The sequence below is a fragment of the Microtus pennsylvanicus genome, chromosome 18, assembly GCF_037038515.1.
Source record: "Microtus pennsylvanicus isolate mMicPen1 chromosome 18, mMicPen1.hap1, whole genome shotgun sequence".
Taxonomy (NCBI): domain Eukaryota; kingdom Metazoa; phylum Chordata; class Mammalia; order Rodentia; family Cricetidae; genus Microtus; species Microtus pennsylvanicus.
Window position 1 is genome coordinate 19181846 of NC_134596.1, and position 18183 is coordinate 19200028.

Here is an 18183-nt window from a genome sequence, read left to right on the forward strand (position 1 = left end):
ACAATTATATACCTAGTTCATTTTTATTAAAATTGCCTCTTACCCTCTCCATTTCATAGACTCTAATGAATTATCTGTGCAATGGCTAGGTTGGTAAATTTTGTGTGTTGTTTGGGCTCACACAGAAATTGGCTCTAAAAGTGGGGATTGCCCCAGCTCCTTAGCCTGAAACTGTTCTGTAAGGTCTGTTGTCTGGGACTGGGTTGGACTCCTGACTCTGTAATAGGAAGGGTGGATGATAGTTAAACAGTCAGAGAGTAAGAGCATTCTGTCCTTGAAAAAAAAAAAAAAAACAACGCTACTGTTTATCCAGTCTATAAATACTCCCACAGTGGGAAAGGGGAGCTGGAAATTCAGCCATGAGAAGCACACTTTTAAAGAGAAGGTTCAGTCAAGATTCTCAGCTGATTGCCTTAGCTTCCCTAGTTGGTTTCTGCCAGGTGTTTGTAAGCTGCTTGTGTGAAGGCATTGCCTTTCTCCTTTTCCTTGTCTTATTGCTGAGAAGCATCATCCAAGGTGACACTCCCTTCTTCTCTGGATTCTAACTGCAGCCAATGACTCACCAAGGCTGCCCCAGTCAGTTTGGGCTAGTTATGCAGAGACATCATCAATGGATTATTTGATATTTGTTCTTTTGCTCCGACTTGCCATATGCTCAGTAAACATATTCTATAGGCCATAAACAGCAATATAGCACATGAATTTAGAATTCATTATTTATGATTAGATAACCACTCTAATAATAGTTATAGATTTAGACTCATAGATATTGAAAAAAATTATAGCATTATGAATTAGAGTCATCATCCCAGAAAAAATATATTGTATCATGAAACAAATACAGTAGGTGCTAACATCTACTTTATACTTACAATAAGCACACAATAATTCCCTGAGTATGATAGCCATGCCTTCACATTCTTGGCAGGCCATATTTTCAGCATGAGGCCAGTTTCTGGAGATGTAAAGCAAGCATTCAGAGAATGTGAGTTGAATTTGTAATTCTGCTTTTCCAGGGGGATTCTTTCTTAGAAATAATTTTTTCTTCATATATGTGTGTGTGTATATATATATATATATATATATATATATATGTGTGTGTGTGTGTGTGTGTGTGTGTGTGTGTACATGAAAATAATCTACCCTTGACTAAGCATTATTAGCTTTATTTAATGAGTGAGATATAAAAATATGTACACTTAATCATTTATTCAGGATGTAACTGAAAATATTCTATATCAGAAGTACCTGTGGAATAAATAATAAGAGATAAGCATATACTAACAAATAGAGTGTTTAGACATTGTCAACAAAATATTTCAACACCATGTTAAATTTTTCAATATTCAGGGGATGAGTAAAATAATGAGTCAGTTGCATATTTTGAGGTGTTTTATTTATCAGCATAGACAAACCTATGTAACTAAATGAAATACAATAATCTTGGAAAAAACAATGAGATAAGGTAATTGTGAGTTCTGGGCATGATAGATCCTAAATCATCTTTATTATTTTACTAGACTGTGGAAAATCACAGCATGCTATTATAACATTTATGTCACAAAGACGTAGAAACATTCAATAAATTGCACAAATATCTAACAGGTATGGCAATCAAAATTTTGAACTCTGGCTACTTTGAGTATAAAGCCTCAAGCTACTTCAATTATGAAATACTCTTGTTATTAAGGTCACATAATAACAGGAAAAAATAATTAAAAATTGTATTTTCTTATACCTAGCCAATATTAACTATCTAATTTCTCAAATATGAATTGAGCTGTAATTGGTTTTCTCATTTTGTAAGTTTCTTTTGTCTTATGGAAAATATACTATGGCTAATGTAAAGTTATAAATATGCAAAATAGATTTTGTCGAGGTCCTTTTCATACTTAATGAGATGATCACTTGTTTTTTTTTTTCTTTCAGTTAAATTGTATGGTGGATTACAATGACTGAGCCATCCCTACATATCTAGAATGAAGCCCACTTGATCATGGTGGATGATTTTTTTTTTCTTTTGCTTAGATTCGGTTTGTCAGTATTTTATGGAGTATTTTTGCATCAATGTTTACAAGGGAGATTGGCCTGTAATTTTCTTTCTTAATTGTGCCTTTGTGTGGTTTGTGTATCAAAGTATCTGCAGCCTCATAACAAGAACTTGGCAATGTTCCGTCTGTACCCATCTTCCTGCTGCCTGTAGACCCACACATAGAACTCTCAGCAATCAGATCTGCCTCCATGCTCCCTGCCATGAGGATAATGGTCTAAACCTCTGACTGTAAGCAAGTACCAGTTAAATCTTTTTCTTTTAAGAGTTGCTGTGAACATAGAGGACAATGAGGAATACTGAGAACTCAAGAACAATCGCAGTGGGTTTTTGATCCTACTGCACGTACTGGCTTTGGGGGAGCCTAGGCAGGTTGGATGCTCACCTTAGGAGACCTGGATAGAGGTGGGCGGTCCTTGGGCTTCCCACAGGTCAGGGAACCCTGATTGCTCTTCGAGCAGATGAGGGAGGGTGACTTGATCGGGGGAGGGGGAGGGAAATGGGAGGCGGTTGCGGGGAGGAGGCAGAAATCCTAAATAAATAAATAAATAAACAAACAAACAAATAAATAAATAAATAAAAGAGTTGCTGTGATTATGGTGTCTCTTCCCAGCAATTGAACACTGACCAGGACAAATTGGTACCAGGGAGAAGGGTATTATTGTGACAGTTCTGAGCACACTGCTTATTGGCAGAATATTTATTTTGGAATTTGGGTTAGGAAAGCTGTTGAATGCTCTAAGTGGGGGCTTTATGAGCCTTAGTAGCAGCAGGATGAATGACGATGCTGAGGGTGATTTGGACTGTGGCAGCCCAGCTCAAGAAGCTTCAGAGAGGAAGAATATTAGTAAGTGGCCTAAAGGCCATTATATAATATTTTGGCAAAGAATGTGGCCAATTTTTGCCCTTTTCCAAATAAATCTGCTTTAAGCTAAATTGAAGAGTTTTGGATTAATGGTATTGGTGGAAGAGATTTCAAGACAAATTAGCATTCACTATGTCACATGGTTATTAGTGGCCACTCTTGTGTAGAACTATAATTCAAAGGAGCCAACTGAGTAAGGAAAAATTAAAAATGTACAGTTTGAGAGGAAAAGGGGAACCAGGAAGTGTAATGGAGCTGAGTCCAGTGCTTAAAGAGATAAAACATTTAAAGGAAAGTCTGATGTTAAATGGAATAAGGGAGTGGTGACATCAGGGCAAGACCCCACCCATTTTGTGGAAAGAAATTCAAGTTTAAGCAGCAAAGGAAAGGAGCAACAACAAATGGTGATGCAGATGTAACTGAACAAGCGGACCTTGTTCCAGCCACCATAGGCAGAAGAACTTGGCAGCATTAGCCCTGTGGTTCTCTCTGTAAAGTCAAGAACACAAGAAATGGGGTTTGGAGTATCCCTCCATGACTAAGGAAAGTGTTGAGGTCAGGTGTGTGTCAGGGTGTCTCTGCAAGGAGACCCAAGGAGGTCATTGTGCGACGCTGTGAAGGTCTAGCCTGAATTGTGTTGGAGACCCAAGGATGTTGGAGATTCCATACCTGTGGGATTCCTGCCAATGAAAGCTGGTAATAGGAGTGGAGCAGCCCAAGTGGGAGATGAGGCCTAGGCTACAACCAACAAAGCTGAAAGGAGAAGGAGATCTAAAGAGAGCTTTGAGACACAGAGATGCAGAATTTAGACTTTGCCCAGCTGGTTTTGGACTTGCTTTGGTCCAATATTTTCCTACGATATTCCCTTTCCTCCTCTTTTGAATAGTAATGTAGGTTGATCCCAAATTTCCCAAGAAACCGCCACACTGCTTTCCAAAGTGGTTGCACAAGTTTGCATTCCCACCAGCAATGGATGAGTGTACCCCTTTCTCCACAACCTCTCCAGCAAAGGCTATCATTGGTGTTTTTGATTTTAGTCATGCTGACAGGTGTAAGATGGTATCTTAAAGTTGTCTTGATTTTCATTTCCCTGATCGCTAAGAAAGTTGAGCATGACCTTAAGTGTCTTTTGGCCATTTGAACTTCTTCTGTTGAGAATTCTCTGTTCAGCTCAGTGCCCCATTTTATAATTGGGTTGATTAGCCTTTTACGGTCTAGTTTCTTGAGTTCTTTATATATTTTGGAGATCAGACCTTTGTCAGTTGCGGGTTGGTGATTATCTTCTCCCAGTCAGTGGGTTGCCTTTTTGTCTTAGTGACAGTGTCCTTTGCTTTACAGAAGCTTCTCAGTCTCGGGAGGTCCTCCTGTGCCATTGTATGTTGGAATTGTGTGATCTGCATTTTGCTTTTGCTTTTACAGAGACTACAGTTAAGAGATTGCCTGGAATCTCAGAAAAGATTGAACTTTGGACTTTTAAACAGTGTTGAGACTGTTAATGCAAGAACAATGGCAATGGGTTTTTGATCCTACTGCACGTACTGGCTTTGGGGGAGCCTAGGCAGTTTGGATGCTCACCTTACTAGACCTGGATGGAGGTGGGTGGTCCTTGGACTTCCCACAGGTCAGGGAACCCTGATTTCTCTTCGGGCTGACGGTTTGGGGGGGGACTGGATTGGGGAGGGGAAGGGAAATGGGAGGCAGTGGCGGGGAGGAGGCAGAAATCTTAAATAAATAAATAAATAAACAAATAAAAATAATTGCCATATTCATGATGTCTCTTCGTGGCACTAGAACCCTGACTAAGACAATGACTTATGAATGAAAAAGTTTTATAAAATATAATTTTATTCACAGGAGAGAAATCAATTCATTTGTTCCAATGAATTATTTGTTTTGATGTCAGACTCTTACTAATTGTTGGGTAACATGAATCAAATCTGGCATATAAACTCTCTAATTATTTCCTTGCTGCACCTGTGTATTAACAACCAGAGGCAGGATGTATAGAGGAAGCAGTCCTGGCTCCCAAACATCTATATGTAAGTTAGATACATTTTGGCTTGGCTCATTCAACCTGTTAGCTTAACTGAATCAATTCTTATTTAGGTAAAACAACAGAAATTCCTATACAGAATCTATTGCAAGATGTTTGACTCAGTGAGCAAAAAAGTGGTATCAGAGTAAGGAACGAATCTCTTTTCCTCAAAGATCCAATTACAGACAGCAGTATGTACTAGATGGTACCTACAACCTGCCACAGCTCCTTAGCGTGTGCTAATAGGTATTTGCTGAATCAAGGTATTTTCAAGGTTTATTAATGTATATACACTCAGTACTTTTTTCTGTTTAGACATTTAGACAAGTCCTTGGACTAGTCAAAACCTTTAGTTTTACTGTTATATTATGAGAGACATTCACAGTTTTGTTCTGATTGGTTTATTAATAGAATTGTGACAGAATGGAGTAGGAATTAATGAGACACAAGAAGAAATTTCACATAATATTTGCATCACAGTTATTAACCAGTTTATATTTTCTCTTCAAAGAACCTATATATATGTATATATATAAATATATATATACATATACATACATATATGTATATATAAATTTTGAAACAGATCTAATATTATATTCTGCTTGATAATCATTGATTCTGCTGTAGTGTTCATGAAGTCACTATGTAGCACGTGGTACAACATACACTCCAGGTCAGGAGGGAGCAGCAGTCCCAGTAATGTGAGAAGCCTAGCATATAGTTTTCATGACAGCCTTCAAAGAGGATCTGTTATGAAGATGAAACACTGTGGACTGTGGTGGACGTGATATCTTGGCCATGAGAAACCAGTTCCTTCTGGAAATATTATGTAAATTTTCTTGAAAAGAGTCTAAAGTATTTGTTAAATAAATACTCTTCCCTTATTTTACCTTTTCTTGGGACTCTCATACAGAAGCTTTTGCATATCTTTGGCCAAGAAGAGACACTAGTCCTAAGTCAAATCTAATCAGAGACATTGTTAATAAACACATGAATTCAGGTGCATAAATTAGAGATGATTTCTTAGGGTAGATTCCTGAATCTTTGATCAAATAATATAAAGCTTGCAAGATTCTGGTGTTTATTATTGCATTGTTTTTTTTAGAGAACTGGTCACCTTTTGTCATTGTTTTTGTTTTTGCTTTCTTTTCCTTTCCCATAAATGTGTGTATCTGTAGAGAAAATATGTCTAGTGTATACATGCATTTGTGAAGGTGTGTACATGTTTGCATATGGGTATATATGTAAGGGTGTATGCTTGTGGCTAGAGGATGACACTGGACATTGTGGTGTTTTGAATGAGAATGACCCTATTGGCTCACATATTTAAAAGGAGGTTGAGTACCTATTCAAACCATGGATTCATATTTTTGAATCTTGGCCCATAGGCAGTGGCACCATTAGGAGCTGTGGCCTTGGTGGAAGTGTCCCACTATGAGCAGGCTTTGAGGTCTTCTGTGCTCAAGCTAAGCCCAGTGTGGAACACAGTTTCCTTCTGCAACCTGAAGATCAATACGTAGAACTCTTAGCTCTTCTCCAGTGACTCCATATTGTCAGTGAAGGCCTGTACCAATTTTCCTCAGCTTCTGCTAGATGGAGCCTAATAATTGGTTGGTCAGAATGCTGTTAAGGATGTCAGCAATTAGTATTTCCCAAATTATTCCAAGATTGTCTGTTTAAAAATACATTTAAGGGCACTTTTTATTTCATGCTTTTTATTTATTGTGTATTGTTTATCATTCTCTATTGAGTTGTAAATATTCATCAGTGAAGTATTTGAATAAATGAGGGCTAGTATTTTGCCTATGATATAAAATAGAAATTTAGCCAGAGATTAGGACTTCAACATAAACAAATCAACCTGTTGTTAATGATTTTTACATGCAATAATACCTTTCCTCTTTTATTTATTCTTTAAGAATCTTATACATCATATTTTTATCATAATCTTTCCTATCTCTTCCAGCTCCTCCCAGGTCCTCGCACCCTCCCTACAAGCCAAGATTCATGTTCTTTCCTATTATAAATAAATAAATATATGTACACACACCACACACACACGTATGTATGTATTTGAAAAAGCACTAAAAAAGAGTCTCATTTGCATGTTGGCTAACTACTCCTGAGCTTGGGGCCTGCAATGGAGTGTTACTGATCAATCTAGTGTCATTCCATTAAAGAATACTGGTTTTTTTTTTCATTCCCAGCCGCTATCCCTTGTGAATAGTTTCTTTTTTTATTACTTTAAAAAATATAGCGAATAGCTTCTTGGTTAAGGTTGGAACTTTGTACAATTTTCCCCTCCTTCATGCTGGAATTTTGTCTGACTTGAGCTTCTGAAGACCTTGAACATGCTGCCACAGTCTCTGCGAGTTAATATGCTCATCTACCCTGCTGTATTTGAACAATGCTGTTTTTGTTTTTGTTTGTTTAATTGTGTTCCAATTCTATCTCTTACGTTATTTCTGTCCCCTCTTCTGCATAGGTTTTAGCCTTGAAAAGAGGGGTGTAATAAAGACATTCACTTTAGGACTGAATACCCCAAAGTCTCTCACTGTCTGCACAGTTTCCACTGAGTGTCTTTGTGTTAATTACAATCTACTTCTTAGAAGAGCCTTCCCTTCCAAGAGTTGAGTGATGTACTGATCTATAGGTTAGTAATATGCCATTAGAAATTATTTTATTGCTATGCTCACTTAACAGAATAATAGTAGTTGGTTTTTACCTGCGTCTATAACCTATCTAATCTCAGGTTCTTAGCATCCTTTACAATATCAGGTATGGGTTTGTTCTTTTTTAGGATGGGCTTTTATTTTATAAGTTTTGGATTCTCTACCATAGTTAGCTCCACACTCTGAGATTTAACATGTTCTCCTGCTTTCTTTCTTTCTTTCTTTCTTTCTTTCTTTCTTTCTTTCTTTCTTTCTTTCTTTCTTTCTTTTTTTGGATTTTTAGAGACAGGGTTTCTCCGTAGCTTTTGGAGCCTGTCCTGGAACTAGCTCTCATAGACCAGGCCGGCCTCGAAATCCCAGAGATCCGCCTGCCTCTGCCTCCAGAGTGCTGGGATTAAAGGCATGAGCCACCACCCTCGGCTGTTCTCCTGCTTTCTCCTGCTTTCTTACAGTACTTTTGTTTATATGCTCAATTGTTGATTCATTTTTCTCTAAGTTCATAATTGTTACCTAAGACAATTTTATTTTGCCTTTTGTTTCTTCATAGGTGAAATGATTTATGAAATACTGTTTTCTCTTTTATTGGATTGTTTTATGTTCTTGTGCTCTAGTTCTGGGTATATTTATGATTCTTTGTGGTACAGGGGGGCATTACATGTATCACATAACATTAATTTTACAACCCAGGAAACAAAGTGAGAAATCTAGAACTCTGAATCAAGAAAATTCTTAACAACTTTATGTACATTGCCAGCATACAGGAGAACAATGAATTTATCAGCATATTTTATCTTTTCCACTTGTTGACTTATTATCTCTACTAATGTGTCTATTCATTGGTATTAACTGAATATCACATTCCATAGAATCTCTAAATAGAGAATCATCTCAATATAGTAGCTTTCATTTGTAATAGAGTTTTACTTCTTTTCTAAAAAACTGAATTTCTTTAAATAGTTTTATTTCTTTCAAAATTGTTTATCCTATTGAGTACATTACAATTTCTTATAGGGATCAACATATCGACTACACTCAAAATCCAAACTTACCCTAAAATTTATTTTGGATATTTGAGTTTTTTGAGTTTTTTTCATAGAATAGCTATTTGAACAACACTTATTTTTCTAATTTACAGTGATGGACTATGACTATAATTTTATTCTTTTTAATCTATCCAAGTAACATTGCTTTTGTTTGTATTTTCATTACTGAGCTTTTTAAATTAATATTACTATAAGTAGAATTTATACTTTTAATTTCAGTTCTTAATTGACTTTATACAGAAATAGTTGATCTTATCAACATATTTTATAACCTTATCCATTGTTTAAGTCAATTATTAGAGTTACTCATTTAATTCATTAATAACATTATCTAAGTATTAATTAACTAAATTATCTAATTATAATATTGCTAAAATATAAGCATTACTATTTGGGAGTAAAATCAGTTTCACTGTCTTCTTAAAAATCAGTATCCTTCAAATTCATGGTTTCTATTTCATTATTTGTTATTATATATATATTGTATATATATACATACATATGTATATATACACATACACTTAGACATCTACATCACATACACACAGCCACAAACAATCCCAATTTTGGCTTTTTCATTCTGCATATTGTTACCCCATGTGCTTTCCAGACTGATAGTTTGGTATTGAATAATTAATTGGTGTTCTCTTTCCTGGGGAAGACTCTTTCTTCTATTCTCAGCACTCCTTAGTTACTTCTGATTCTTTGTGAATAGGCCCTCTTCTTCAAATTCATTGACTCTTATTTTTACTAATTGTTATTTTATACAGATGTGTGCATGGGAATACCGGTTATATAGACTGTGTTTGTAAATATCCTGTCCTCTATTAAAATTATTTTTCTTTTTATAATTACACACACACACACACGTACCTTGAATAGTTATTGCTCTCACTTCTACCTCCTTTTTGCTCCCTATTGCCTCCTTTGTTCCCACAAATCTCTCGTGTTCATGTTTGTTTATGGCGTTTTCTTTTGAATTTCACTAAGATTAACCAGGATCATCTGTGTGACGATGGATTTGGAACTACTTATTGGAACCTGCTGCAGTAAGCAGAGGGGATACAACTGAAGACAACGACCTTCTTTTCCAGGGCCCTACTATCAGCAATAGTTCACAGGGAAAGGGAAGCTTCAATGAGCCTCTCCCTCTTCTTGGATTGACTGCTGATAGGGCTAGTCTTGTGTGGAACAATTCAATCAACTACAGGTATGTGACTTAATGATTACAGTAGTTCTATTGAATTGCAGCTGATGTGATTTAATAGTTATAATGTTGCTTTGAGTCATCTCATCTCTCAGACTGTAGATGTGTCCCCTTTTCCACATGCATTCCTCAACCTTAAAAGAGTGGTATACATGGCTTGTTTAAAGCTGGGTCTTGTTTTACAATCTTAGGCAGCCAGGAGTCCCTGTGTTCACCACTATTCATTGTAAAGAGTTGCTTCTCTGATAAAAACTAAGGCTGCTCAGTCTATGGCTATAAGCATAGATATTAAGGAATCAACCTGATACTATGTCAACTAGTTTAGCAACAGTAATGGGTTTCCCATGGGAGCCTATTGCTTCTCTAGCCCTGGTTTGTTAACTAGAGTTACAGGACCAGGTACTGGTTCCCTGCAGACACTTGGGAGTGGATCTGGGAACCATTTAGAAGCCATCTGGTTAGTTTCCCATAGTTAAGCCAATGTTCCACAAACAAACATATGTTGCTTCGCAATTGGATTCTTTATTCCCCTTTAGACAAACCGATTCTCTCCACATTCTGAGCCTTCATCCCCCAGTCCTCACTCTCTGTCTAAATCTTTTCACCCATACTATCAATCCAATTTGCTTTCTTTTACCTACTGTGTCCCTTTTTTACGGTAACTACACACCTCCCATTCCCTTCATTCATCCAAGCTTGCATAGATAGCTCTCATTAGTTAGTGACATCATACAGTAGAGAGTTGAAGTCAGAATCTTCATATGAGAAAGAATATGTACATTTCAGGGTCTGAGTTACCTCATTTAGAAAATTTCTCCAATTCCATTCATTTGCCTACAAATTTTACAATTTAATATTTTTATTGCTGAGTAATATTCCATTGTGTGTACATACTACATCTTAATATAATATCTACCAATTTCTGGGGATCTTAATTTTATATCCTCCTCCACTTCTGAGATATCATGAATTGAGCAGCAAGGAATAAATATGTAAATCATTCTGTCACAGAGAATAGAGCCATGAGGTTTTATGTCCAGGACAGATACAGTTAGATTTCATGATAGGTAAAATTTTCTCAGAAACCTCCAGACTCAATTCCGAAATAGTTTCATGAATTTATACTTCCACAAAGAGTGTGTAAGAGTTTCCATTTTTTCCACATCCATGACAGTATCTGTCATTTTTGATATTCTTAATTAATAGGTATCATGTGTGGGGAGATGAAATTTTTTTCATTAAAATTCATGTAAAACAAAGTACATTTTATGGTGAGCTCAGCTTTCACAAATGACGGTAAGGGTTCTTTTTGCAAGAAGGATCCTGACTTCTAAATTATGAAAACATGTAAAACAAAACAAAAACAAAAAACAAAGATTAGCATAATATCTGGTTTGATATTTAAAATGTTAAAGACATTTGGAAGTAATAGAAAGTTCAAGGGGGCTGGAGAGATGGCTCAGTGGTTAAGAGTACTGACTGCTCTTACAGAGGATCCAGGTTCAATTCCCAGCACCCACATGGCAGCTCACAACTGTCTGAAGATCCAGTTGCAGGGGATCTGACACCTTCACACCAATGCACATAAAATAAAGTTAAATAAACCATAAAAATATAAAAAAAAAACAAAAAAGAAAGTTCAACAACACCAACATTTCATCTGTGTGCATGTGTATTTTGAGTGTTTGTGTGTGTATATGTATGTGTTGAAAAGATATATATACATATATGTTCTTTAAATTAGATGTTTTTTGAAGGCATTTTAAGGTATTTTTTTCCCATTTGGTCATCTGTCAATTTCAGAATGGCAAAACCCTCCTAGATCTATTCTTCCTTTCCAACTCACCTGTATTCCTTAATTTTTTTCCCTTTTATCCCACCAAGTTTAGTTTTGCTGCCCATATACTCCTGGATGTGTGATCTTCACAGAAGGATGGTTAACCCAGCAGGGTTGTGCCGTTAAGGAAAACTGATTATAGCTCTCCCAGTTCTATCAACGGCCAATAGCTCTTTAGGTAGGGAGAGAACTTTGTGGCCACCTCTACCTCTCTGTTTGGAATTTTTTCTGACATAGGCTTGCACAGGCTGTATACACAGGCTGTCTCCATTTCTGTGTATGAATCTGTGCAATTGCCTTGCTGTGTACAGAAACAGTTTCTTCTGCTTGTAGCTATTGCAGTCTGTCTGTTCCTCTTCTAAAATGACCCATGCACCTTGGGAGGACAGCGTGTGTCTGAAATAGATGTTGGAGATTTCTTCAGTCTCTTATTTTCGCCACCATGGCCAGTGGTGGGTCTCTCCATTAATCACCGCCTAATGCAAAGAGAAGTCTCTGAGATGACGGCTGAGAGTTGCTCTAATCAATGTTTAATAGGTATAATAATAAGTCATTAGATGTCAGTTTAATATGTCCATTTGTCAGAGTAATAATAGTAGATCCAGGAAAGATGAAATCTTAAGTTGGCTTAAATCACATTTTTCTGATAGCTAAGGTTGTTAAACACATTTTAAAAAATCTTCTCTTTGCTGTACAGAAGCTTCTCAGTTTCAGGAGGTCCCATTTATTAATTGTTGCTCTCAGTGTCTGTGCTACTGGATATATTTAGGAAGTGGTCTCCTGTGCCAATACATTCAAATGTTCTTCCCACTTTCTCTTCTATGAGGTTCAGTGTTGTTGGGTTTTATGTTGAGGTCTTTGATCCATTTGAACTTGAGTTTTGTGCATGACAATAGATGTGCAATCTCCTACATGTTGATATCTAGTTATGACAGGAAATTTGTTAAATATGCTTTCCTTTTCCATTTTATCATTTTTGCTTCTTGGTAAAAAAATATCAGTGGTTCATATGTGTGTGGATCGATATCTGGGCCTTCTATTCGATCCGTTAGTCTTCTGTCTGTTTTTACACAAGTACCAGGCTGTTTTCTTTATTGTAGATCTATAAGAGAGTTTGAAGCCAGGAATTGTAATGTCTTGAGAAGTTCCTTTGTTGTGCAGGATTGCTTTGACTACCCTGTTTTTTTTTTCTTCTTCATATGAAGTTTAGTATTGTTCTTATGAGGTCTGTGAAGAATTTTGCAGGGATTTTGATGGGCATTGCATTGAATCTGTAGATTGCTGTAGATAAGGTTTCCATTTTTATTATGCTAATTCTACCTACCCAAGAGCGTGAAATATCTTTCCCTTTTCTAGTGTCATCTTCAATTTCTTTCTTCAAAGTTTTAAAGTTCTTGTCATACAGTTCTTTCACTTTTTTGTTTAGAATTACCCCAAGATATTTTATATTATTTGTGGCTATTGTGAAGGGTAATATTTCTCTGATTTCTTTCTCAGCCTCTTTATCATCTGTATAAAGAAGGGCTGCTGATATTTTTGAGTTAATCTTGCATCCTGGTACATTACTGAAGGTGTTTATGAGTTGTAGGAGTTCCCTGGTAAAATTTTTGGGGTCATTCATGTATACAATCATATCATCAGCAAATAGTGAGAGTTTGACTTCTTCTTTTCTGATTTGTATGTCCTTGATCTCCTTTTGTTGTCTTATTGCTCTAGCTAGAACTTCAAGTACTATATTGAATAGGTATGGAGAGAGTGGACAACTTTGTCTTATTTCTGATTTCAGTGGGATCGCTTTAAGCAAAAAACATAGTCAACAAGAAAAAAAGGCAGCCTACAGATTGAGAAAAGACCTTCACCAAGCCCACATCGGACAAAGGACTGATCTCTAAAATATACAAAGAAATCTTGAAACTTGATATCAAAAGAAAAAATAATCCAATAGCATACTGGTGTACGGTCCTAAACAGAAAATTCTCAGCAGACAAATCTCAAATGGCTAAATGACACTTAAGGAAATGCTCAGCAACCTTAGCCATCAGAGAAATGCAAATAAAAACAACTCTGGGATTCCGTCTTACACCCGTCAGAATGACCAAAATCAAAAACATTGATGATGGTAAAGGGAAAACTTGTCCATTGCTGGAAGAAGTGCAAACTTGTACAGCCACTTTCAAAATCAGTATGGTGATTTTCAGAAAATTAGGAAGCAATCTACCTCAACACCCAGCAATAATGCTGTTGGGTATATTCCTAAAGGATGTTCACTCATACACAAGGTCATATGCTCAACTATATTCATAGCAGCCTTATTTGTAATAGCCAGAACCTAGAAACAACCTAGATGCTCCTCAATCAAAGAATGGATAAGGAAAATGTAGTACATTTACACGGTGGAGTACTACACAGCAGTAGAAAATAATTATATCTTGAAATTTGCAGGCAAGTGGATGGATCTAGAAAAAAATATTGAGTGAGGCAACCCAGACCCAGAAAGAAAAAATAATATATACTCATTCATAAGTGGCTGTTGGACATAAATCAAATAAAAAACAGCCTAGCGTCCACAATCCCAGAGAACCTAGACAACAAAGAAAACCGTAAGAGAGACATACATAGATCTATATAGAAATGACAAAATGACAAGATCTCTTGAGTAAATTGGGAGCATGGGAGTCACAGGACAGGGTACAAGGAGAGTGAGAGGAAGGGAGTGGAGTGGAGAAAAATATATAGCTCAATAAAAACAGTAAAAAAATTACATACAAAATAATCTTTTCTAGTCACTTGCTTTTCTCCTTTTGAGAACTATGTATTTTTTCTATTTGTATAATTCAGTCGCATATTTTAAAATTAGGTTGCTTATTGTCTTTATATTAAGTTTTTAAGTTGTTTGCATATTTTAGCCCCAAATTCTGTCATATTCCCAACTGGCGAATATTTTCTTCAGTTTTGTTGACTGTAGTTTCATTCTGTTGACAGCTTCATTTGTTGTGCAGAAACTTTTGCATTTCATGAGATCCCATTTGTTGATTTGGGGTTCTATTTCCTATGCTACTGGAATCATATTTGGCAAGTTGCTATCTATGCCTATATTATAAGTGTACTGTCTACATTTTCTCTTAGCAGTTAGAGAATCAGGTCCTATAGTGAGGTTTTTACCTTTTGGATTTGGACTGGTTTTCTAAACGGTGAAATAAAAATACCTAGTTTCATACTTTTGCATGTGGATACTCAAGTTTTCCAACACTATTTGTTGAAAATATTGTCTCTTTCTAATATAGCATATGTTGGGATTTCTGTAGAAGATCAGTTGTGCATGGACTTACACTGACCCTCTTTTCTACTACGCTGATCTATTTGTGTGCTTCTGTGTATTAGCATGCATGCTTTACTGCCGAGGCTCTAGAGTATAACCTGAAATCAGATATGGTGATGCTGCTTACCATGGTTTTGTTTGTTTTTGTTTTAAGATTACTTCAGCTATCTTCATCCCACTTCCTTCCATATAAATTTTAATTTATTTTTCTCCATCTGTGGAGAATGACCCTACAAGATTTACTGGTATGGTATTGAATTTTTAGGTTGTTTTGGTAGGATGACCATTTTCACGATATCAATTTTTCCAATCCGTGGACAGGGTAGGACTTTCTGTTTTCCTAATCTTCTTCAGTTTTCTTTTTCATGACCTTACAGTTTTTATTGTAGAGGTCTTACACTGCCAAAATAAGTTTATTCTTGCTATTTTATTTTGGGGTTATTATTATGAGTGGTATTGATTCCCTTATTTCTTTTCCCATATGCTTGTCATTAGTATATACAAAGGCCAACTCTTCTGGTGTTTCTCTAACACATCATTTTGAATTACATTTTTTTCTCATTTTACATTTCTACTATTATTTCACACTAAATAAACCCTTATTTATAATTACAGATCTATACCACCATATATATATTATATCTATACCATCATATAATATATATATATATATATATATATATATATGTTAGAAAAAGTTAAGAAAGTGTGAACATGTATAGATGTTTTCTACTCTCCCACGCCTTTATCCTTTCTAGAATTATGCACTTTCTTGTGTGGATATGAGCATCTGTGGCATCACTTCCATTTATTAAGAAGGGTTTCCTCTTCTGTTACTTTTCAGGATCATCTGGCAGTAAAAAAGCATTCATCTTAACACATCTGTCAATGTATACATTGTGTTCATTTTTTATTATTAATTTTATTGAGCTATACATTTTTTCTCTGCTCCCCTCACTTTCTCTCCCCTACCCTTCAACCCTCTCCCATGGTCCCCATGCTCCCAATTAACTCAGGAAATCTTGTCTTTTTCTACTTCCCATGTAGATTAGATCTATGTATGTCTCTCTTAAGGTCCTCATTGTTGTCTAGATTATCTGGGATTGTGATTTGTAGGATGATTTTTTTTTTTAGTTTATGTCTAAAAATCACTTGTGAGAGAGTACATATGATAATTGTCTTTCTGAATCTGGATTACCTCACTCAATATGATGCTTTCTAGATCCATTCATTAGCAAAATTCAAGATGTCATTATTTTTCTTATGTGTAGTACTCCATTGTGTAAATGTACCACATTTTCCTTATTCATTCTTTGGTTGATGGGCATTTAGGTTGTTTCTAGCTTCTGGCTATTACAAACAATGCTGCTATGAACATAATTGAGCACATGTCCTTGTGGTATGATTGAGCATCCTTTGGGTATATACCCAAAACTGGTGTTGCTAGGTCTTGAGGAAGGTTGTTCCCTAATTTTCTGAAAAGCAGTGTTTTGGTAGAATTGGAGTATATGGTTGGCCTTGTACTGTCCTAGCACTTGAAATATGGTATTCTATTCCCTCGAGCCTTCGCCATACCTGATGTGAAGTCAGTAGTTAATGGTGTTAATATGGGAATGTCTTCATATTTGGGATCCTTTTCAAGTGTGTTTTGACTGTCTATTGCATATTCTTTGTTGTGTGATGCTGTTGTAAATTGATTATCATTGGTCAATTGAGGATGATTTGACCTTTTGTTTATACTCTTTGATCCAATTCAAAATTCATAGATTACTTCCCAAATACCATCCAGCTCCTCTCTAGACCTGTGCATTGAGTCCTCAAGACTTCTCCCTTCTGCTGTTTCTTGCAATTTCAGATAAAGTAACCTATGTTCTTTCTTGTATGCTTGCCACTAGCCTCACTGCTTTTGCTGATCACAGTGTGGTCAAGGAAAGCTCCGGTACCACTAGTGGGAAATGCCCTCCCAGCTAACTCTCCAGAGAAGGCTGAAGCATGTAAAATCTGAGGGTTTCAGATGCAGGTGGAGGAATTGCCCCCTCAGAACACATTTCACGGTAGATACTGCACTTTTCCCCAGAAGTTAAGCTATTTGCACAAACCACAGTTCCGTTTCTTACACTTGTTTGTACTGCTTAATGCAGACAAGTCTTGTCTTGCTTTTTCAAGTTGGTTTCCTTGTGATTCAGCATTGCTTTGAAGGAGGTTGGATTTGTTGATTTTTCTGCCTGCGACAGTAGAAATTGTCTTCCTAATGAAAACAATTACTATTGAATAGCAGTTATTCTTGAGACCTTGTGTGGCATAAGACCTTAAGTTACTTGGGCATCATTTCCTGCCAAGCTAAGCCTGAACTCTCCTGCTCAACTGTGTACTTACCCTCTGTCTCAACTTTTCATTTAACTATGTCTCTGACCTTCAATCTGGCTTGGCGGTTGGCAATATTCAACCGTTTCCTTTGTCCCCAGGCTCACCTATTTTTTAAGCTACCTAGACAGTGAGCTAGTTGTCACATCAGCCTGTGGCTTTTTTGAGATATCTGCTACCTTCCACATAGCTCATGGTCTTCCACATTATCTCCTTGGGTTGGAAATCAGATATCACATAGCTATTTTGTAAATTCATCTAACCAAAATAGTGACCAAGAAGAGCATCACTAAATCTTGTTCGATGAAACAAGGATGGAAGAACTTTACTTTTTTTCTTAAGAGAAAGCAATTGAGATTTATGTCATGAGGTAAAGGAAGAGAAATGCTCAAAACTCAAGAAGTTATAAGAGAAAAATTTGTAAAAATTGCTGATACCATTCAGTTTAAGAAAAATGAACAGCGAGAGCTTGGGTCAAAGACAATGGTACTTAAAACCTCAGGGCTAGCAGGAAAGTGGTGCCATAGGTCTTTGATCCCAGCATTTGGGAGGCAGAAGCAGATCTCTGAGAGTTCAATGCCAGCCTGGTCTACTAGAGTTAGTTCCAAGATAGTCTCCAAAACTACAGAGAAATCCTGTCTCCAAAAACCAAAACAAACATAAAAAAAAAGAAAAACTCAGGGCTAAGAATTTTGGGGAAATCTCAATTGGAAGAGAAACAAGAAAAGAGGAAGATAAGTGTTCTGCGTAAGCGAGCCTCTGATCTTTGATCTGGGAAACTTATAAAA